We start from the raw sequence: 24073 nt of genomic DNA on the forward strand, positions 1-24073 counted from the left end.
GGTTGACTGGTTTAACATGGCAACATGGTGCTGCAGCAGTGATGGCTTGGAACTCAAAGAGACTGGTAACCAGGCAGGCAGTGTAGAGTTGGAGATGTTTGAAGACTCTGGGGTTCTCAAATGTGGAGACGATGAAGCTTCAGCATCAAGTTAAATTCAGAGATGCAGTGGTGGTTGTATGTCGAGATTGAGGGTGCCTCAGGCAGTTCATTTGCAGCTGCTTGGATGGAATTAGAGGTGCCCAAGCTGGCGTCAAAGCAGTTTGGCAATGCAGAGGGAGCCAGGGGTCGGTAACTCAGTTCTTTGGGTGTTGGCCAGGCTCCCAGGGGCAAGGTGAGCCTTTTCCTCTACCCTTCCCAAACAGGAAGGTATGTAGAGAACACTTGCAGGGTTCCTTCACATTCAGTGATCAAGGTCCTGGGCACCAGTGTCTCAGTTGCAGTAGCCCTTGTCCAGCCAGCTGGACACCCAAATTAGGTCTTTGGGATGATTAGGGAGAAGGGCATTCCTCTTCCTTGGAGCTCCTGGTCTTCACGTCTCTGGCAGAGAGCTAGCAATGTCCGAAGATTAATCAACTAAGGGGAGACCGCAACCCCCCCTCCCCTTATATAGATAAAATGCTTCAGTGGATTGTTCCACAGCAAAGCTGTTGTTAAGGATCCAATCCTGGCTGATGTAATAAGTGTCCTGGCTTGATTCACACTCTTCCTGCTGGACATCTGTGTCGCTTTCTACACCACCAGCCATGAGGTATTTCTAAAAGGATTAGTGGACATTGGATTTAAAAGAACCAGTCTTTGCTGGATGACTTCACTTCTGACTGAGAGGACTGAAACAACACGCATGGACCCTTTCAGATAACATCCCCGCAACCTGACTTTGCAGAGTCCCCCACGGATCCAGTTAGTCACCTCTCCTTTACATCATCCAAAAGATTCCACTTCTGGAACCTATAAACAACTCTGGCCTCACATACTTCAAATATTCAGGTGACACCCAAATCAACTGCAAGCTCTCAAAGAAACTCTACAACAAATATATCAGATCTTAGAACAAGCCTCACACACATGAACTCTTGGATGACGACAGACGGAAACTTAAACAAACCAAAACAGAACTCATGCGTTGTGACACCACTAAGTCCCAAAGAAATGAAAACCTGTCCTCTGCCTAAGTCAACCGTCAGAAATCTCAGGCGCATTATAGGTCAAAATTCTCATTCCCATGTTATACGACCATACCACAAACTTGCATAAAATTCGTTTTCAGGACTATGAGAGAACAGACTCATTTAGGGCCGCCCTACATGACCTTGTTGTAACCTGGTGGGCAGATGTGGACCTAGCACAGACCAGCCATGAGCCACTTGAGTAGGAAGAACCGGGTAAGCTTTATTTACATATGCATAGTACAGGGGTTCTAGTTACTCTTATAGTACATACATGGTGACAGACCACCAACCGGCCAATCTCTAGCACCCCTAACTCAGGCCCCAACTGACACTCACAGAACGCGCACGAGCAACACTCATCAACATTCTCCTGACCTGTCAATCACTCCAAGCACTTACATTCTCTCCACATGCATGGATGGCCAGCAGGACAGGACAACATTTGTACATCACACCCGACATTAAAAGGAATTGCACCAACACGAACGCAAACATGAAGCGGACCGGCACACAAGACATCAGCCAAGGGGTATGGGATATAGGAATCATCGAGGCTGATCTACCACACCCTTCGAGCTAAACCTTAGTGCCAAAAGACCTTGTCAGCAAGTTCCACAGCGAAACATTCAAACAACTCTGATCCAGCCTTCTCATCTGATATCCCTAACCTAGAGGCACCTATGCATGGCAACACCAACCAGAAGGGACCACTGGAGTATCTTGATGAAAGTTGTCCTGTCCTGCTTGCCATCTATGAATGCTATTAGAACATTGATGCAAGTGTGTGACTGACCGCTCAGGTGAATATAGATGAGTGCTTGTAGTGTGAGTGTTTTGAATGTGTCAATTAGGGCCTGTCCGGAGTGCACGAGGATGGCCGGTCTTTTCTGTATGTAACTTAAGAGTAACTGGAACACATAACATACTGTATACATGTATAATACAGCTTACCTGGACTTTATAATCACAAGTCTGACAGCTAATCTGAGTTTGGCCTACCATCTCCAGTCAAGTGGCACAGTGGGTAGAGCGCTCGCTTTGACATCCGTGCAGGCTCACCACACACCGTGGGTAATAATAAGCAGCGCTCAGATACATGAAGGTTCGTAGCACTATATAAGTGCCAAATTATTATTATTATCTATCCCATTTTAGTTACAACAATCCCTTCTGTTTACTGTATACACAACTACTATAAACCAACAATCAGTTGGCCAACAAAGGACTCTGAGAGATCAGACTCGTTCAGGCTAGTTTCCAAGAGACTTTCCAGCTGAATCAGGCTAGTAACCTCATGGGAAATGGGCCAGGACACAAAGCCTCTGTCCAGGAGTACAGGAGATCAGACGTACTTGGAGTAATCTTCCCACACACCTTCTACCTAGATATAGGACAGAAGAAACCTTGCCACAACAGAGACCATAACCAAATAGTCACCTACCCACCCCTATTCTTCTAACCTACTCATATCCTCATCGTTCCCCCTCTACATTACTCCCACAATTCAACACCTTCACACAGCAGCAAATTCCTTACTCTAGCCCTGGAAAACACTGCCAATCCAGTGGCCAAGCAGGTCACTCAGGCGCTGATGAATTTATCAACCTTGGGCTTTCCCTTCAAAGTGAAACACACACATATGGTCCTTTGCCAGGCCACTACCCATGTAGAATCCCACTGACACCCAGGAATTGGGTATTTTAAGCCTGGCAAGCATTAACACTACAGGGTTTATGTATTCCAAACCTCCCAGCCATCACTCTTCAGTGTTGCATAAGAAAAGGTTCTTATACCATTCCAAGAGAAACCGGGAAGTCTTATTTTTTTTATTTTTAAAGTGTGTGCCTCACACAGTAGCATGCTTGTGATTAATGAGCCCTTCGTCCCCGGGGGAGAGGAGGGGCGATCTGATTGACGGTGATTGGTCCCACAGAGGCAGAAGCCGCTTTTTCCTCATTCGCCCAACAGCTAGAGGCCGGCCATCAGGAAATGGGGAGATTTCTTCATAGCGAGGTTCCTCTCGCGCCAGGATCATGACGCAGTCAGAAGCAGGGAGCAGTGCATGATGCAGTGAACAGCCATTGCCTCCACGGACGCCATTTTGGTCATGCCCATCCTCACGCAACCGATGGCAGGCAGGGCACATTTGGGAGGATGGTAGGAAAGGGTTATTAAGTGACATGCTGCGCGTTCTTCCCTGGATGCTTTTGTCATTACTCACCTCTCCATTTCAAACAAAGGTCTGGACCGGTTGAAGCGAAATGCAGGGCTGGCCTTTCCAGGGTTGATCCTGTTATCGTCTGGAAGAGCTCAAACCCAATTCCTTCCCTGATGGCGAGGAACATTTGGACTGCAGATCATTGCACCCGTTCTCCCAGTTTTGCAGTTTCACAGTTCTGTGCTGAATCCAAGTTGCTATGGTTCCACGACTAAATGGCGCTGATTGGATTCGCCTGGCAAAGATGAAAGTCGGACTTGTGACCTTCAGGCTGCACACAGACTGTTTCAGCAGGTGCATGATCTTAATACGCCATACTACCCACCCACTTTAACATATAGTATAATACAAACACATTCAATCCATATAATGCACTTTGAGTAGAAAGGATGGACACTTTCCATGTCTAACCTGGGGTCAGGATGGAACCCACCTTTCAGCCATGTTTGTGGGGCCTTGTTCTTCTCTATCAGACACACTTGGAATCATGTTTCCGTGGATTTAGAAAATCAGTGCAATTTCTGACATTATGGTGCACCAGAAAGGCCCTGAGGTTTGGAGCAGGTGCCATCATAATGCCATTACTGCCCCAGCCACGCCAACTTTTAGAAGCTGCAGTCCGTTGGATTGCCTCAGATTGTGCATCTGAGCTGCACACACACCCCTTCCATATACCCGAAACCTTAACTAGCATGTGAAGTGTGACTGCAGGAAAGGGGTTGGTTTTTCTGTGTGCCCAAAGGGGTGCCATGTGTTTTTAACCACATACATTTCACGGCAGGATTTGTTACCACACATTTGACCAATTTCTTTTGCTGCAGAATTTGGAGGGAGACCCCCACCCCCTCCTACCACCATTCACCCTCGATACTCTCCGCATCCCGTATTTCGTTACCCAAACCTCATTTTGCAGCAAAGAATCAGGCACAAAGTGTGATAGCAAAATGTTGCAGTGACATGCATGAGATGCAGAGAGTGGACACCCTCCGTGGAGCCATGCTTCGCCAAAGCGAATGGACAGCAGATGTTTGGCTGGAATATCCAGCACACCTGCGGCCAGCCAGGGCTGTAAATACACGTGAAAAAGGTCTAAATCAGGTATAAAGGCGCGTATTCTGGGTTCAACGCATACACAATCAGAGCATCATTGGAAACACAGCGTGTACATGCTTTAGCTGTGATGAGAAAGTGTAATGCATGGTTGGGGGGAGCCCTCTCGTCACTTCCGCCTTCTGCTTGATCCTCTCTGCTGAAGCAATCATAAAGCCCCTGTTCAGGCAAGGTCTGCTTAACCTTTGAGATGCAGCCAGCTCTGCTCCTCTTTGTGTGTGAACTGCATGCTGCAGCCATGGTGGTTCGACTTGACTCTTTCCAAGGTGCAGAGAGTCTTTTCATTGTGTGGACTGTTCTTTCCTAGGTTCTTAGTGAAGCAGTAACAGCACTTCTCAGCAGGGCTGCTCTACTGTGAATGACACGTTGCTGGCCCTTCCCAACAGGGTTGCTATACTCTGAATGGTACAGTGCTGGTCCTTCCCAACAGGGTTGCTATACTCTGAATGGTACAGTGCTGGCCCTTCCCAACAGGGTTGCTATACTCTGAATGGTACAGTGCTGGCCCTTCCCAACAGGGTTGCTATACTCTGAATGGTACAGTGCTGGTCCTTCCCAACAGGGTTGCTATACTCTGAATGGTACAGTGCTGGCCCTTCCCAACAGGGCTGCTCTACTCCGAATGGTACAGTGCTGGCCCTTCCAAACAGGGTTGCTCTACTTTGAATGACACAGTGATGGCCCTCCTCAGCAGGCCTGCTCTACTCAGAGAGGCACAGTGGTGACCCTTCTCAGCAGACCTGCTCTACTCTGAATGGCACAGCGATGGCCCTTCTCAGCAGGGCTGCTCTACTTTGAATGGTACAGTGATGGCCCTTCTCAGCAGGCTTGCTCTACTCTGAATGACACAGTGATGGCCCTTCTCAGCAGGGCTGCTCTACTGTAAATGGTACAGTGCTGGTACACCTCAGCAGGGTTGCTCTATTCGAAATGGCACAGTGACGGCCCTTCTCAGCAGGGCTGCATACTGTGAATGGTACAGTGATGGCACTTCTCAACAGGCTTGCTCTACTCAAAGGCACAGTGATGGCCCTTCTCAGCAGACTTGCTCTACTCTGAATGGCACAGTGATGACTCTTGTCAGAAGGGCTGCTCTACTGTGAATGGCACAGTGGTGCTCCTTCTCAGCAAGCTGGCTCTACTCTGAACGTTAAAGTGCTGGTTCATCTCAGCAGGCTTGCTCTACTCAGAGAGACACAGTGATGGCCCTTCTCAGCAGGGTTACTCTATTCGGAATTACAAACGCACTTTAGCATTGTGAGTTTTTTAAACTTTTCGTATGCATTTGATAAATAAAATATGTGCATTTTTCTATAAACTTGCTGTCATGCAATGTTATGTTTTTCCAGCACCATAAATGAATTTGGTCCTGTAATGGAATCCACCTTGATAAGGTAGCAATTTTAAATCACAAGCTTTGTGTTTTCAATTTATTAAGGGTTGATCCCTTCAAGTCTGCTTGTGGTTGATACCCCTTAATCTCCTTTTGTTGGATTATCTACTGTAAATGGTGCAGTGATGACCCTTCTCAGCAGGGCTGCTCTACTGTGAATGGTGCAGTGATGGCCCTTCTCAGCAGACTTGCTCTACTCTTAATGGTACAGTGTTGGTTCATCTCAGCAAGGTAGCTCTATTCGGAATGGCACAGTGATGGCCCTTCTCAGCAGGGTTATTCTATTCGAAATGACACAGTGATGGCCCTTCGAAGCTCAGCAGGCTTGCTCTACTGTGAATGGTACATCAGCAGGGCTGCTCTACTGTGAATGGTACAATGTCGACCCTTCTCAGCAGAGTTGCTCTACCAGGGGCGTTGCTAGGGGGGGGCTAAGGGGGCTATAGCCCCTGATCTTTTGGTTGTAGCCCGGATAGAATCTCAGGAGCTACAGCCAAAAGACTAGCTAGCCCCCAGTCCCAACAGTTCTGACATCAGCTTAGCCCCGGGTCTTTTCCAGGCCTAGCGACTCCCCTGTGCTCTACTCTGAATGTGACAGTGCTGGCTCTTTTCAGCGGGCTTTCTCTATTCGGAACGGCACAGTGCTGGCCCTTCTCGGCAGGGTTGTGCTACTCTGAATGGCACAGTGGTGGCCCTTCTCAGAAGGCTTGCTCTACTCAGAGAGGCACAGTGGTGGCCCTTCTCAGAAGGGTTGCTCTACTCAGAGGGGCACAGTGCTGGCCCTTCTCAGCAGGGTTGCTCTACTCAGAGGGGCACAGTGCCGGCCCTTCTCATCAGGGCTGTTCTACTTTTAATCACTGGGACTTTGAAACAAGTGCCTGCATGCCCCCAGCCCACTTATTTCCCTTCCTTTCTAAACACTTGTAAGTGAAACAGTCAGAAATAATTGAAAATGGTAAATATTGCAGGCCACAAATTGATATGTGAAAGCAGAAAACATACTGCGGATGCTTGGCCTGTCCTTTAAGAGCAAACAGCGTAGCACGATTCTTTGAGCCCCCAAAGTACAGAAACACAGAGCCTCGAATGCCACCCACGCAGAAAGTCCCAGCGTTGGACTGGCTGGAGAGAAATGCTCACATGGATACAGCAAACCAGAGGCACGTGCTGGAGGCAGGCCATTTTCCAAGCATGGCAGCTAGCAACCGACCAAAGGTTTGCACTAGCCCCTGGCGAGTGAGAAGTCACTCTTGTCGAGTCAGAAACGGTGTGCTGTGCGCAGGTGGCGAACTTGTTTTACATGTAGACATCGCGGTTTGCCGTTTGTACACATAAATACAGACGGACAGTAATTTGTTTTCCGAACTGTATTTATGTATAAAAGCCAAAAAAAACAGAAACGTGTGTGTATGCATGCTGCCAGCCAGGTCTTGCTGACCAAGGCCATGCAATGAACACACCCCTAGGCAGAGATGCCACCTGGGCACGGCCTCCTGATGGCGCGGCAAATACGTTTACTTCACCCTTCTGTTTTATGCACTGTATTTCGGGGGAGCAGCCCTTCATGGCCTGATCAGCAGCGATTGGGGAATGGATGTTTGAAGGGATAATTGTCTTCCTGAAGAGTTTTAAATGTTTGGGTTTTCAGATCTGTTGGTGTTAAATTAGCATCTCACAATCAACTCTTCATGTCCTTTAGCCGCCAATCTGCGCTTTATCCCAAGACAATGGAAGTAAAAACGGTGGCCCTTTTAATTTCCAGGGTGATTTTAACTGCAGAAGAGTTCCATGCAGTACTAGGAGGCAATTGGGTTTAGCACAGGAGGCCCAGTGCACACTATGTGCAGAGTTGGTGATGCGTGGATACTGTGTGCAACCATACGTATGGTAAATCCGGCAGGGCCTACTTAGATGCAGGGTCGGACTGGTCCATAAAATGGAATGGGGCACCAATAAAAAAGTGGCCCACTGTTGCAAATGTCAATTCATTCCTTTTGTGACACTGTTTGAATAGTAACCAAGGGTGAGTTTTTGTTATTAAATGTGCTGGATTTATTCAGCAACACTGGTCAAAACTACTAGCCACATAGTGAAGTCACTCATCAAACTGGCCCACATTGGCCAAAAAAGTGGCCCACGCCAGCATTTTGCATTTTTGGTTCGTCCATGGGCCTATTGCCCCATAGGTCGGTCCAACATCCTTAGATATTGAAGGTGGCTTTGTTCTGCGCCATTTCTACGGTTTTGGCCAGCCTCTTGTCTGTTTGTTTATTTATTTGTAGCACGCGCCACACCCAAAGGTATCAGGGCGCGGGGACAAGTATATTTTAAGCTTACAAAGTTACATAATGTAGTACAGTGGAATTTACAAATTTACATGTTACACATTGAGGTAAGAGGCTTACAAAGTTACATAATGTAGTACAGTGGAATTTACAAATGTACATATTACATATTGAGGTGAGAGGCTTACAGAGTTGAATAATGTAGCACAGAGGAATTTACAAATGTACATATTCCATAATAAGGTATAAAGCGTGCAGGTTATAGTAAAAGGGCATAGCAGAGTTGGCAAGACTATACAAAAAGTAAGGAGGGCAGTCGTGTAAAGGTAGGTAATGTTAGGAGAGGTTAGAGGCCCTTCTCTTCCTAGTCTGGATTTAGAGATCATTCGATTTAAACCAATTGATAATGTTACACCTGAAGTGTCGGTATGTTTGGTTTCCCCTCAGGTGTGGAGGCAAGGAGTTCCATAGTTGGGCCGGTTTGACAAGGAACCTATTTCCCCCAATGGTAGCTCGTTTGAATGGTGGAACTGTCAAGCAGTTGGTGTAAGTTGATCTTGTAGGTCGGAATGTCAGTCTTTTGTTGAACCTCTTAGTGAGGTAGGGGGGTGCTGCATTGTTGAGGGCTTTGAAGGTTAGGGAGGCAGTTTTAAGTTTGATTTTATCAAGAGTAGATAGCCAGTTATTATTTCTCTGTACTGAAGTGATATGATCTTTTTTAGACATTCCTAACGCCGCTCTTAAGGCGTTGTTTTGGAGTAATTGTATTTTTTTAGTGATACATTTGTTGGCACCAATGTAAAGAGCCTTGCAGTAGTCCAACTTAGATAGCACAAGTGCTCTTGGCAATGTAGTGCAACTGCTTGTTGAGAGGAAGGGTTTAGCTGATCTAATCAGTTTACACGTTTAAGCCGTGGCAGATGCCATAGCATTTACTTGTTTTGTCAGGGTGAGACCAGCTGGTGTTTTTATCTCCTTCATCACCTTAATCATGTTGCCGTCTATGTTGAAGGAGGTATATTTATGGCCGAGTTTGTTAATATTAGGTGGGGTCCCCATGATGATGAACTCCGTTCTATCATCATTCAGGCATAGGCCATGGAGTGCCATCCATGCCTGGATGATGAGGTATATCCTATTCACCAAGGCCAAATCCTGGTTGTAATCCCCTGTAAGTGGGTAGAGAATCTGAGTGTCAACTGCATAGTTAGTGTAGGTGACACCAAGACAATCTAGATAATCGAAGAGGGACTTGGTGAATATGTTATACAGAGTAGGGGAGATGCAGGAGCCCTGGGGGACACGACATGTAGTGGGGATAGGATCAGCTGCTTCTGAGGTAGAGAAGACTCTCATCGTTCTTTCGCTCAAGAAAGATTGGATCCAGCCTATGGCATGTTGTGAGAAGTGTGCAGCCGATTCTAAGTGCTTGCAAAGAACAGTGTGGTCACCAGCTGGCTGCTGAGAGATCTAGAAGGAGTAATAAGGCGCATTTACCTCGATCTCTCAGCTCGTCAACTTGGGCCTTGAGGTCGATGAGTGGCGTTTCAGTTCCGTGCTGAGGTCTGAAACTTGATTGCCAGGTACCCAGGAGTTTGTTCTGTTCCTAAAAGCGCTGAATCTGTAAGTATGCCAACTTGTCTAGTATCTTAAGGAGGAATCGCACCCTAGTAATTGGTCTATAGTTTGTGGGTATAGAGGGGTCAAGTGTTTGTTTCTTCAGAAGAGGAAGGACCCAAGATCGTGTAAGAGACAGGAGCGGGCAAGATGAGGAGGGGGCAAGATGTGAAACCTGAAGTGGTGGTGAGTGCAGATTGGTGCCCATTGTGCTTTTTTCCACCGCTTAATCAAAGTCCCTTTTCAGCAGTGCAAATTCACTTTGAACTGGGCAAAGATTCCATGGAGTCTGCTGCAGAGTCTTTTGTCCAGTGACAGTGCAGGACTCTATTTGCTTTGCTCCAGTTTACCTGAAGAACCTTCCAGTCCTCTTTCTATTACTATTGAATTTGATCTCAAAATACCCAAGAAGCCGCGGAGCGGCCGCAGAGTCTGCTGCAGAGTCTTTTGTCTTTAGGCTCTTAGGCTCCATGCCCCCGCCCCGCGTATCCCCCTTAGAAGATCGAGGGACTTCCTCGAAAGACTTCACCGCCGACTGCCTACGACTGCCTACGAACAGCACATCAACCTACTCCTCCTTGTGGTGAGCGACCCTCCTTCCCCCATCCTCTCTAACCTCCTTCCAGCGAGTGCCAGCACCCCTTCCCCCATGCCCGCCACCCTGCCCTTCCAAATTCGGACGCAACCAGCGTGCCCCCCGCGTCTCGGCGCCCGGCCACCAGCTCTTACAGTACTGAGAGGACAGACTCGTGGCGCGACTCGGGAGGCTGCCTCCCTCGTCTGCGCACGCCAGGACCAGAAGCTCCACTCAAATCGATCGAATTGCGAGCCGTGAGCCCGCCACCGTACCTACCTGCTGCTGAGCCTGTCTGCATCCCCGGAGGCTGCCTCCCTCGTCTGCGCACGCCAGGACCAGAAGCTCCACTCAACTTGATCGAACTGCGAGCCGTGAGCCCGCCATCGTATCTACCCGCTGCTGAGCCTGTCCGCGCATCTGCATGCTACTCGCTGCAGAGCGCTCCACGCCCACACCCGCGCGCGTCTGCTCTAGCATCCTAAAGCACTATTATGTAAAGCACAGCAACCGTAGTGGACAGAAAGTAATACCAAGCACAGCTGACCGCATCTGAACCCACGGAAGGACCCCAACGGTGGGAATACCAACCCCCCCCTTGGAGCCATTTGTGAGCTGGACTCCTCCACTGCAACACTGACAACACGGCAGACCCTGTGCTAATTCCTTGGTACTCACTGGCCACGAGACTCCGTAGCTGCATCTTCCTTTGTGCCCACAGAAATAACATCGTATCCTGCACCAAGAAAGATCCATTGCAACTTAGGCAGGAGATTACTGAGGTCCCTCGACCCTGCACCTTACCATTATCACACCAAGAACCCTCGAAACCACTACAACAATACAGGGAGCTCTCTCCCCCGGACCCTCCCTAGCATCTAGGACTACATCGCACCCCAAGAACAATCCTAGTATCAATAACACAGAAATCTGCAGAAGCCTACCACCCCATCCATGGGGTTTTGGGGTGCCGAACTAAGTCTCACCTGAAATATACATAAGATAGGAGACTGCAGGAACCCCCTGCTCCTTGATCCTGTACAGCATCTGGTACTTACCCATCCGGGTCAAACGAAAGTACCTTCACTAAAAGAACACCACAACCAACCAAAACAAAAGAGACTAAAGAGATCTCCTCCTCTTCATACCCATCCAGAACATTGTGCTGCACCGCATTGCTCAAAGTGAAGATCTGAAACAACCGAATCACAGGAGACTGCAGGGGCTTGCTCCCCTTTGATCCTGCCCCAGTTGCTCCAACAAGTACCGGCCAACGGGAACACCCGAAACAACTGGAACACAGGAGACTGCAGGGGCTTGCTCCCCTTTGATCCTGATCAGAACATTCTGCTCCACCGCATCGACCAATACGAACATCTGAAACAACTGGAACACAGGAGACTGCAGTGGCTTGCTCCCCTTTGATCTTGATTAGAACATTCTGTTTCACCGTATTGGCCAATACGAACACCTGAAACAATTGAAATACAGGAGACTGCAGGGGCTTGCTCCCCTTTGATCCTGTCCTTGATCCTACGCTAAGAAATTGCGAAACCTGCACAACACAGGAAACTGCAGGGGCCTCATCCCCTTTGATCCTGCCAAACACAGTGTGCAGCACTCAAACATCAAAAGTGTCGATTTTGATCTTGAACCTACTCGAACACAGGAGATTGCAGGGACCTGCACCACTCCGACCCCATTTAGGACGCTGCAACAAGAAAACCACGACCAGCACCAACTCTTCTACCACTGCCTCGAGAGAGAGACATCACCACTCTGAAATACAAACTGGGACTGTCCCAATACCAAATTCAACAAAACACCTAGAGACCTCAAGAATCTATATGTCTGCCTCATCACAAAAAAAACAGACAGTACGGCCAAACACAAGGCTCAGAGGAAAGCTTCATTTGGACGCCTTACAAACAACAATGGAACAAGCATTCCAAAAGAAGAACTCAAATAAACAGCCTTCTGAAAATCGATCCCCCCAAAGCAATTCTGAAACACTTACATCAGACCATGAAACAATCAAACAATTAGAAGATTTGGAACAAAATGCCTCAGGAAATCTAGGTGAAACCGCACCCCAACCGCAATCTGCACAAATCAAATGCCCAACTGAAACAAATCAAGGGAAACAAATCAACCAAGACCAACAGATCCCAATCAGCTGGGACCCAACTGAAAAACAACAAATCACAGGAAAAAACGATCAAACTAATCAACCAACCCCTGAGGTGAACGCTTAAGAAAACGAGAATGCCCAAGCCAATATACAACTGGAAATGCAATACGATTTGACGGGCACAACCAAACGGAGTAAGATAGCTACAGATCCAACCCTCACAGAATTCCAGCCCAAAACATCAATGAACATCGTTCACAATCTGACCATAGAAAGTCAATCAAACATAACTCAAACATCGGTGAACACCCAACACCGAACAGGAAATGAGGAATTATCCAAACAACTAATCCAAACGAAAACCCCGGGACCGCTGATCGCTGGGATGTCCAAAAAAGAAAAAGCGAAACAGGCAAAATTACAGTGGCTACAAACCCATGCTGCACAAAAACTATTAAATGAACCTCTCAACCCTTCCTTGAGTACAGTATCAGGCAAAGCAGCCTGTCTATCCCTAGACATCACTGAAATAGAATCAATCATGAAGAGTGCAGAAAGAAGAAAAGACATTTTCGGAGATCCTATACAAACAGCAATATCGCCCTGCACTTCGACGCCACTACCAAACAAACACAACCAGCAGAATTGTGAATCGCACGAAAAACAAAGATCCCACAAAGAACCACCACATAATCCACACCTCACAATAAAAAAGGAACAAAAAAGAACGCAATTCAAGTATGACGTTGAAGAATCCTTTCATGCGCCAATGCAAGGAAATGACACAAATCACCCAACCACAATAACTGGCGACAAAGAAAGACATTCGCCACAGAATGACTACAACGAAAATCAGAGACTCCCAACGACAATGGTAGAACTACAAAATATGCTGCTGGCAGTGGTCTCCCAATCCATGGTACCCTTCCTCAAACTACATGAAGCAATAAAAGACAATATACAAGACCAAGCCACCCTGTTGGCAATGATTCATACCAAACAAATACACACAGAAGACTTCATAAACACAATAGGAAAACACCTAGATTCTGAAGCAGGACAATCACGAATTTGGCAACAAAGACTTTTTGAGATCGCACGAGGCGACAAAGAAGAAAAGATTCAACTTTCCAAAGAACTCATGGCCTTGCTCAAAAATCAACAGCAACAAATCCTCACATCTCAGAACACAGAAAAAGAAAACATACCTGCCTGTATGATTCCAGAAAAACTGAACCTTGATCAACACAAATCAATACCAGACGAACCTTCAACATCCACACCGACCCAAAAAACAAATCTATCGAACGCATGCAAAGTGAAATCAAAACCGACAAATGACCCAATAACTATAACTGGCAACGACACCTTCGGGATCTTTGGCCCGACGAAGAAAGCCGACAAAGAACTAACAAGGAAACCCACTAAACAAACGCAAAAGCAAACGGGTTCACAAGCCTTTCTCCGAAACTTGTCAAAACCAAAGCTGGTCCTGGAAAAAACAGCCAAAAACTCAACTACAGAAAAAACACCAAAAAATCAACTCAAGAAAACTCCATTGAAACAACCGGAACCACCACCACAAAATCAAACCAAAAAACCACCAGCTGCAACTGTGATAACACACAAAGCACGAAACTCGGAAATAGACGATCTACTCAACCTAACGACGCACGAGGAGCCATCCACACAAGAAAAATTGAAAACGAACAAACAACTGAACGACCTAAGTCTAATAGTCATTGATGAATATCAACCAAACTACTCTGTCAGCCACACAATCTCGTGCGAAGAAATCTCAGATATATCATTGAGCGATTCAACCTATATCTCAACCCCCAGTCAGCATATGACGAAATCTCCTCAACTTCCCTAGTCAACGAAACAAGACTTAGAAAATTCCAGAACCCAACACCCGAGAGTGCGCACAGATCTACCGCAGCCAATATTCCTGAACCCTTTTCAGTCAACAGAGAATCACACGGTGCAAATAGAAAATATCACCAACAGATCGACCAAGCTGGTTTTAAACAGAGCAAACATCTTAATACTGTTTCAAGCAATTCCAAACTTGAATCAAATTCGCTCCAGAGATATCGACCTACTCACCTTTATCGATGAGAACTCCAACGACAAAATATCGCTGTAATTACACAATAAAACAACCATGGACCAAATCTTAAGATCAAGAGATGCACTACACAAACTCGGTTTTAGCTGCAAGTCCTACAACCAAACAAAAAACAGAGAAAATGACCTCGCAACAACGTGCGACCACTTAAAGAAGACCACGGACTACACCTCCAAACGTGAACAAATTGAGGCAACATACAACGACGACGATCGACAATTTGGACGCCAACATACCTGGGAGAATGGTACAACCAAACAAGATGAAACAAGGTTGAGCTATAACAACGACCGTCCGATCAGACGTCAGTATCGATCAGTAGACAGCTTAACTTACTCAGACAACACTGAACTGAGCAACATCTCATAACCATCAACCGACACAATAAACACCTGGTCCCTGTGCTCATGGAACACACGGGGAAACTCCCACTTGTTCAATGACCCATCACCAGAATTTGACTCATGCCAGATCATCTGCTTCCAAGAAACTTGGCTCTCCAATACTCCATGCTGTGATGGATTTCTAGCCTTTCTCAACCCAGCTCCACCAAGAATTAAAGGTAGACCAACCTCAGGTCTCCTAACATTAATCAAGATCGACCTCACATGGTCTATATTGGAAACCACAAACATCAACCCATGGACACAAAATACAGTTATAAAAATAACAACAACAAGAAGTCTAGATTCCGACCCGTCTACAACTCACCACGAAAGGAACATTTCAATAATGAACTTGTACTGGAACCCAGTTGCAATTAACAACGAAGCCTTCTTGGACGGTGTCTTCATAATAATTGACAACCTCTCCTGCAAATATCCAGGAATCTAATTCATAATATGTGGAGACCTAAATCTCCACTTATGGCAAAGAGACGGACAATTTATTCCTGATGAAAAACTAACAATCCATGCAAAAAAATGGACAAAAGAAATCAATATACGCAATCTTCTACTTATCGATTATCCCACAGATGAAACAAACAGACCTCTACCTACCTGGTCCCGAGCCAAATCTGCCATAATCGACTATATCTATCTTTCGGAAAATCTGAGAGCCACAGCACAAACAGCATGTATCATAAAAACGACAAGAAGCAACCATAATCAAATAGTCGTACATGAACAAGAAATCCCGCACCGATTACAGCCAATTCGACCTACCCCGCTCGAAGTCTGTACAGCTGGGAAAAAACTACGCATACCCCAACAAGCAATAACCTCACTTACAAGCCAATTCATACAAACCGCTTTACCTGAAGACCAGAAATTAAACTACCAATGGCTACTACAACCTTTTTACATGCCAACCATACAACAAACCTCACAACCTCATCTGCACTCCTACAACAAGGAGGTTACCGAAAGGAAAAGGGCACTAGGAAAACTGTGCGACAACTGAAGAAAGGAAAAGACAACAAATCACTCACTAAAATAAAAACGGCAAAACAAAACTACAACAATTGGATCAAAACGCATCGCCTAATGATACTTCAAGCAGATGCAGAAGCAATTTTAGAAACCTCAAAACACACAACCTCCGTGACCTATGGAACCTACTGAACAACAACTCAGCACACCAACACAAACTGATAGGAAATGTGACGGAACAACAATGGATCGAACATTACACCAATATATACAAAGCCTGTCCATCAGAAACGGAAGTCAAAGCAAAGAGACAGAACATAAAATGGCCAGTAATCTTCAACTATCAAGATATCTCTGATATGATACAAAAACTTAACATCTCCCGCGCCCCAGGTCCTGACGGGACATCGAATGCAATGATAAAGAAAGATCCGCACTCATGGGCCAACCTAATGAGGAACATCATGACACTCATAAACAAGCTCAACCGGATACCAACATCATGGAAAACTGCCACTATTGTACCCATTCACAAACAAGGACCGTGAGATGATCCCACAAACTTTCGCCCAATTGCACTACTCGACCCCCTAGTAAAGCTGTTTGCATCGATCCTACTAAAAAAACTCAATCAGTGGGCAACCGAGACACATCGCTTCTCTGCAAGACAAACTGGCTTTACCCCAAATGTCGGGACAAACATCAACCTACTCCTGCTAAACCTGATAAAACACGAAGCAATATACACCAAAACAACATTCTATACAGCTTTCATAGACCTACACATAGCGTTTGATGGGATATCTCGGCAAAAACTCTGGAACAAACTCGAAAAATGGAAATGCCCAAATGACATCTTGGGGCCAATCAGACAACTTTATTCAAATACATCTATAACAATAAGACTCACACGAGAAGGCCACACAACTCCAAAAATATCAACTGAAAATGGACTCAACCCGCCTAAGATCATTTCAACACCGGTCAAAATCATGACATATGCGGATGACATCATCCTCCTGGATAAGACACCTTCAGGCCTGCAAAACAGTCTCAGTCAATTAAGCAACTACACGACCCTTAACAAACTCACCATCAACACAAAGAAGACAAAAATTATGCAACTGACCAAATCGATCAAGAACAACGAGAAGCAACTAAAAATCTATCTTAATCACAATCAGCTTGAAGAAGTAACAACATTCAAATACCTGGGAATTCACATCAATCAATCCAAATCCGGAAAAGAGTGGACTTTAAAACGAGAACAAAGGATCCAATCTCTAGCTAGACAAGGCTGCGTGATCCAGCGAAAATTTTGCACATTTTCTTTCAAACCCATAACCACATACTACAAACAAAAGGTGATTTCAACAATAGCCTACAGAACAGAAGCTATGATAAACGCAATGGACTATGACTGGACAAAACTAGAAGCTTCCTTCTGGCGTAAGATCCTGCAACTGCCACCCTCTTTCCCCATGCCCAGGATCAGGCACGGAGTAGCAGTACAGTCCATTAGCTCAATCATTTTATGGAAACAACTAGACCTTTACCGCAAACTCCTCACCGATGAGAAAACACCGGCAATTCAAATACTGAAGACCCACGACGAAGCAATGCACAACACATTACTTACCAAATGGAAAAACAATCTCGAGCAACACATGAAAACAGAAGAAATTTCTCACGAAATGCTCACGTTACGCCCACAACATGCCACAACAAAAATAATGAAAAACGATTGGATAAAAACCTTGGAAGAGAAAACAAAATACACCCTCAACCTACAATGCAAAATAGATATCAGATCCATCAATGAGCTACCAACCAACCTGACCATCTTCCCCGGCACCAAAATGCGAGCAATATATTTGAAAATTCATATGAACACAAAACCAACCCGCTTTTATTTAGCCAAAACCAGACAAATTCCTGCAACTGAACACTTCTGCCGCTTCTGCTCCAACACTCAACAACCAGAAACGCTCTTCCATCTGCTAATGGAATGCAACAAACTGTCTGAACAAAGAACTAGAATTGGCACCTACTACAGGATTGGGGAACAGACGATGGAGACAGAAGAGAGATGGACAATGATGCTTAACGGAAGATCGCATAAACTCATTTTCACAATATGCCAATTCCTGCAAGAAATTCTAAATCTTGGCAAATCAGTATAGAGTTAAAACTATACCTCGGAAAACTGGAGACAAATGAAAAGTTTAAAAAAAATAAACTATAACATTTAAAAAAAAAAAAAAAGATTCCATGGATCAGGCCCCATGACTTTTAAAAAAATGCATCAGCTGTCTGTGTCCCAAGTGTTTGGTATTTGTCAAATAGCATTGTCCCTTTGTGTCTGAATGAATGGGGTGTGCTGGAGGTTCCCGTTGTATCTGGTAATAGGAATGCCTATTAACTAGTGCTTAGAAGTTGGAGGAATCTAGCTTAAATGGCAATGGTTTAATACAAACATAAATGCTCCAGTGCATACTAAATTCGAAAATGAAACTTTACATTTAAAGCGCTGGTGTTAAGCTTTGGGTTGAAACTTAATTTTGTTATAGAAAAAAAAATATTTCATAAATAGTTTCTTTCCCATAAACCATCAGTCCATTTATATAATATTCAATATAAACAATAGATAAAAATGACATATTCCAAACAACACATTTTACAATAGTTAAAACATACACCCATATAAATCTATCTGTGTTACTGCTGGTGAGAGAAGCATATTTTCAACTAAACCGGACTTCCAGTGCCAGTGTACATGGCAGTGCCTGCAGAGTTGTAACCCATAGAACTGCCGTATATGAAGCAGCTGGGAAGCGCTGAAGCGGTGTGAAACGTGCAAAGTGCGTTGCCATCACAGCGTCAGGCGTCATGGCGGCAGTGGATTAACTTTGCTAAAACTGTTGGGGGGACATGACCTCTAAATGAAAGGGCCCCTGTCAAATGAGTGGGACAAAATAGTGTGCCACAAAAGTTGGGGGGGACAAACAACCTTGCCCCCCCCCCTAAAATTACGCCCCTGCTTGGAGGACCATGGAGGTTGAGTGGATTCGGGTTAGGATGCTATATTTTTCGTGCCTATACACATTCCTTAGAGATCACTTAGCACACAGCACCCGGAGCCTGCGATGCTTGCAGCTGACTGGGAGACAGGAGGACGCTCTCCGGCGCTCCGGTCTGCCTGCATCCTGACCAATACTGACCGCAGCATCAGCAGAACACGACGAAGGCATAAACCCATTGCTGTGAACCCAAAAGCAGTGGTTGCCATCCAGAGTGCATTGAGTGACCCTAACAGAGACCCAGTCCCACAGCAGTGAGTTAACTGCAATGCCAGCCTCAGAGATTTCCCCTATGCTAAATATGTATTTACATATAACCCTATGTGCCATCTAGGGCAATAAAGCCTGTTACAAAGCCACCCTGCGTCCAGTGTTCTTTCCAGGCCACCACCGATGGAAAACTGGTAAGAATTGTGGAAAATACTGAAAAAAGCTGAAGCATCCAAATGTGTGTAGAACCTGTATTTCCAAAACCATTCGGCCACCAGCCCTTGAAATTAAAGGGAAAGGACCTACTAAAATAACTAGGTTCTTCCCACTGCGAGACGGTGGACCAGATGAGGATAAACAAGTAACTGATATGGGACTGTCCACATCTCTGGCTTGTTTGAGTTCTAAGGTGACAGAAAGTATTCTTGGGTTTCTTAGGCCCGCGCAGGCTGCCCCATCCTTGATTGGATACAGTGGGGCACCTGGGTGAATCGCATGCACTGCTGGTGCTGAAGGACTTTTCACCGAGGGATAATACCGCTTCTGCTGATATTGAATGTCGTAATCTGACTGAGCCATCTGTTTTGGAGAGGGTGGAAGGGTTGGTGCGACCCTCACACGGCCTCTGAGTAAGCTACATGAAATTACTGTTGCACCTGTTGATTCACATCAAAGCACTGGAGCTGTCGCATTGACTTTACCTTCACCCCAAATGTGTATGTCTTTCTCCCCGTTGATGGATGATAAGGTGATTACTGATTTTGAGGGCTCAAACCACTCTGCGCTGTGAGTCGCACCTCTACATCGATGTACATGGCATTGGAAAATCTGCTCACTGCTTTGATTACTAAATGTGATGGCGTTGACGCGAAATTAGATCCGCATGTTTCAATCTTGAATCTCACAATGCAGAAATGCATGTGTAAAGGCTCTCTTGTTGATCCTGTAATTAACATAATCTGGAATGCAGCTCATTGTTGTGGCCACGTCACTGCGCTAGAGCGGGACGTGGAAATAAATGCTGCAACGTCATCGCACTAGGGAAAGGCAGTCGGTGAGCGAATGACACTGCATGTGAATGTGAAGGTGACACTAAATAAGAAATACCGTGGTTTGCACAGCAGGAGCCCAACAGCCACCAGGACGCATGTGTGCTCTCCCAGAGGCCCACAAAACAAACAGTGAGGGGCGAAATAAATACCAATCCATGATTGCTGCAGAAAAAAAAGATACGAAAGAGCATCAAGCATTAATTGACACTGCCAAGATGGGTCCGGGCCCCATAGCGTCCATTGAGGGAGGGTGACTGTCCACCCCCACACCCAACATGGCTGCCACTCTGAGCCCGTCCACTCCTGCCAGACTAGCGCTAACTTTCAGCCCAAATGTCACACTACAACTACAGGGCCATCCGGGCATGGCCATGCCCCCTTTCGACCCTTACTTAGAACAATCATCAGTTGGATCCAGATGGGTCCTATGGGTTCAGAAGTTCGAAGTGGCCACGGACTGCAAGGACATTACCATGTCAAAGAAAATGCGGTGCCACCTGCTATTGAATGTGGGGGATGACACACTAAACATATTCAATTCACTCCCCTGCGTGCTGGACGATGATGACAAATATAAAACACCGAAAGACGCTTTTACACATCACTTCATGCCCCAACTCAACCCAAATTACGAGATCTTCAACTTCTGCACAACGGTACAAGGTGAGGTGGCAACACTCGATGCCTACCACACCTGACTGTGGCAGCTGGCGTTATCATATGAGTTTGAAAATGTTGACAAGGAAATCAGGCGGCAGGTCATAAAAGGAATGTATTCGAAGAAACTAAGGAGAATCATACTGAGCGAGAAGGGAACCCCCCTATCCCGCATATTGGAATACAGCCACCAACGGGAGCTCTCACATGCAAGAGCCGCCCACTTGTGCACAACCCTACAAAGATTACAACTAACATCAACTCCCACGATTGCGGCAGTCACCAACCGACCACGAGAGGATGGCGTTCGCCCCACACAAGCCCCTGGATGGCGACCCAGAATTACTGGCCCCAATGAATGCGGTTGGTGTGGTTGGCAGCAACATGGGAGAGACAACTGCCCAGTGCAGGGCACCATGTACAGTGCATGTGGCCGTCTTGACCACTACACCAAAGTCTGCCGCTCTTCAGGTACATCCACAGGCCAATGACCACCAACCCGGAAGACGACATCCCAATACAGAAAGCAGGCAAACGCACGGCAGGTAGAGGTTGAAAACGATTCCTCGTCGGCAGAGTCGGAGGATGAAGGCAGCAGGACGACGGCGGCAATCGCAGCACAACAACCCCGGAAGAAGAAAGGGAAAATAAATCTAATATCCACGCTAGAGCGAGGGGACCAGCAAATGAAAAGGCCCAGATGCAAAATCACAGTAGGCGAGCAGGAAGTGACAATGACTATTGATACTGGATCATCAGTGAACGTGATGCCGCTCGACAAGCTGCAGAAAATGGAGACCCAACCTGCGCTGAAAGACACAAACACACAGCTCTATGCGTATGGCAGCAGAAAACACACAACAATACAGTCAAAGATATATGTCGTAGATGTGGGCATCGAATGCCTACCCAGCTGGGACGTGGCAGAAGATTTAAAAAAATAAAAATAAATGTAATCTCTTTATTAGTATGTCATTAAATTAAATCACAGAAGAATCAAATACAGGAAGAAATAGTGAACCAGAGAACACAAATCAAAATTATTCAATTGAAGAACATATCAATAAACAAACAGCATAATCAAATGATCCCTCCGACAGCAGCAGAAGATTTGTGACTGATCAAATTTATCTGCGACATTTCAGACAAGAATGAAATCTGTGACCTTCTAAAAAGCCACCCTAAGCTACTTCAAGGGACCGGGTGTTTGAGGAACAAGCTGATCAAGCTGCATATCGACCAAACCATACAACCGCAAGCAGTACGACACTGAAGAACACTGTTCCACATGAGGGACCTCGTCGCCAAAGAACTACGCAATTTGGAGAAAGCCGGGATAATAGAAAAAGTGACAGAACCAACACCATGGGTCTACCCGATGGTAGTGACAAAGAAACCCAAATAACCGGGAAATTCAGGATATGTATCGACATGCGCCTCTCCAACGCAGCTATTATCTGGAATGGACATATCACACCAACGATCGACTAAATAATCGACGACCTCACAGGATCCAAGGTTTTCTCCAAAATACATCGAGATACTCGAGATACATAACAAGGTTCCCGACCCACTTACGGTTGAGGAGGTACAAAAGGTTAAACTTTGGAATAACGTCAGCAGAAGAAGTTTTCCAATATACCATACACACAGTCTTACAAGACCTCCCCGGAGTCCTAATTGTCAGTGATGACATTCTAGTATACGCCAAAGATAGAGCAGAACACATGAACAGGCTGGCAGCAGTCCTCAACTGGTTTGAAAAGGCTGGTCTCGCCATTCACGAGGATAAGTGCGAGTTCCTCAAGGAGGAGTTCATCTTTTTCGGTTCCGTGTTCAACAGCAAGGACGTGTCTGCGGACCCCCTCAAACGTAGCCAACATCAAGAGAGCAGCGCCACCAACAACGCCCACGGAAGCCCAGAGTTTTGGGGGAATGGCCACGTACTCCGGGAGGTTCATCAACAATTTGACCACACTTTCAGAACCACTGCGAGCACTGACCAAATCAGACAGCAAATGATAATGGGACAAGCCATGCCAAGAGGCATTTGAAAGCATCAAGGAGTCATTGTCGGCCAATATCACCATCGCCTACTAGGACACCGGCCTATAGATAGAGCTATACAAAGAGGCCAGCCACGTGGGCCTAGGGGCTGTACTCATACAAAGCACCCCATCAGGAGATACCCGACCAGTGGCCTATGCATCCAGAGCTCTCACCCCCACCGAACAACGTTACTCACACATTGAGAAGGAGGCCATTGCTGTCCTCTGGGGATGCAGGCATTTCCATCTATACCTATATGGACACAAATCCCAGACTGTCACAGATCACAAACCTTTGATCCCCATCTTCACAGGCTCAGCACCTCACCCTCTGGCAAGAATCAGGAAATGGCTGCTACAACTGCAACAATATGACTTTGACCTCATATACAGACCAGGGACAGACAATCCTGGCAATGTTTTGTCCAGGCATCCTCGTGCTGCCACTGCAGAGGAAATCTCTGAATCCGCAGAAACAGAGGAACACATATGCTTGGTCATTGAAGTTATGAAACCAAAGGCTGCGAGCACGTCGGATCTGGTGGAAACCACCAATAGCAACCCCTGTTGCACCCTGACAAAGAATGGCATCCTGGCAGGAGAGTGGAAGATTTCCACCAAAACAACCACAACCGCACCCCGGACACAAAAAACTTCCTAGCAAGGGTGATCACTGTCCATCACAAGTTGTCTATCACGGATGAAGGACTCATATTGGGAGGGACATGCATCCTAGTACCGCCCGGCTGCAAGACAGAATAGTGCCATTAGCCCACGAGGGACACCAAGGCATGGTGAGGGCGAAAGCACAGATAAGAGACTAAGGGCCCTATTCTCATCCAGGTGTTAAGTACCGAAAAGGATGTTAAAAGGCTTAACGACCTTTTCGGTACTTAAGACCTATTCTGAAAGTGGCGCATTCCTCTGATGTCGGAAGGAATGCGCCACTTTCGGAATACATGTGGTGGTTGCTGGAATGGGTTGGAAACCAACCTAGCAACCACCACATTCGTAAACTGGCTT

The 24073-nt window shown here is 46.1% G+C and overlaps 1 protein-coding gene across 3 annotated transcripts in view; it reads left to right on the forward strand.

Annotated features, from left to right (window-relative positions):
- The window catches only part of BCL2L12 (BCL2 like 12), a 513616-nt gene that overhangs the window by 41604 nt on the left and 447939 nt on the right, over positions 1–24073 (forward strand). The gene's annotated exons all lie outside the window — the stretch shown is intronic.

The sequence above is a fragment of the Ambystoma mexicanum genome, chromosome 1p (assembly GCF_040938575.1).
Source record: "Ambystoma mexicanum isolate Mex_15411 chromosome 1p, UKY_AmexF1_1, whole genome shotgun sequence".
NCBI lineage: Eukaryota > Metazoa > Chordata > Amphibia > Caudata > Ambystomatidae > Ambystoma > Ambystoma mexicanum.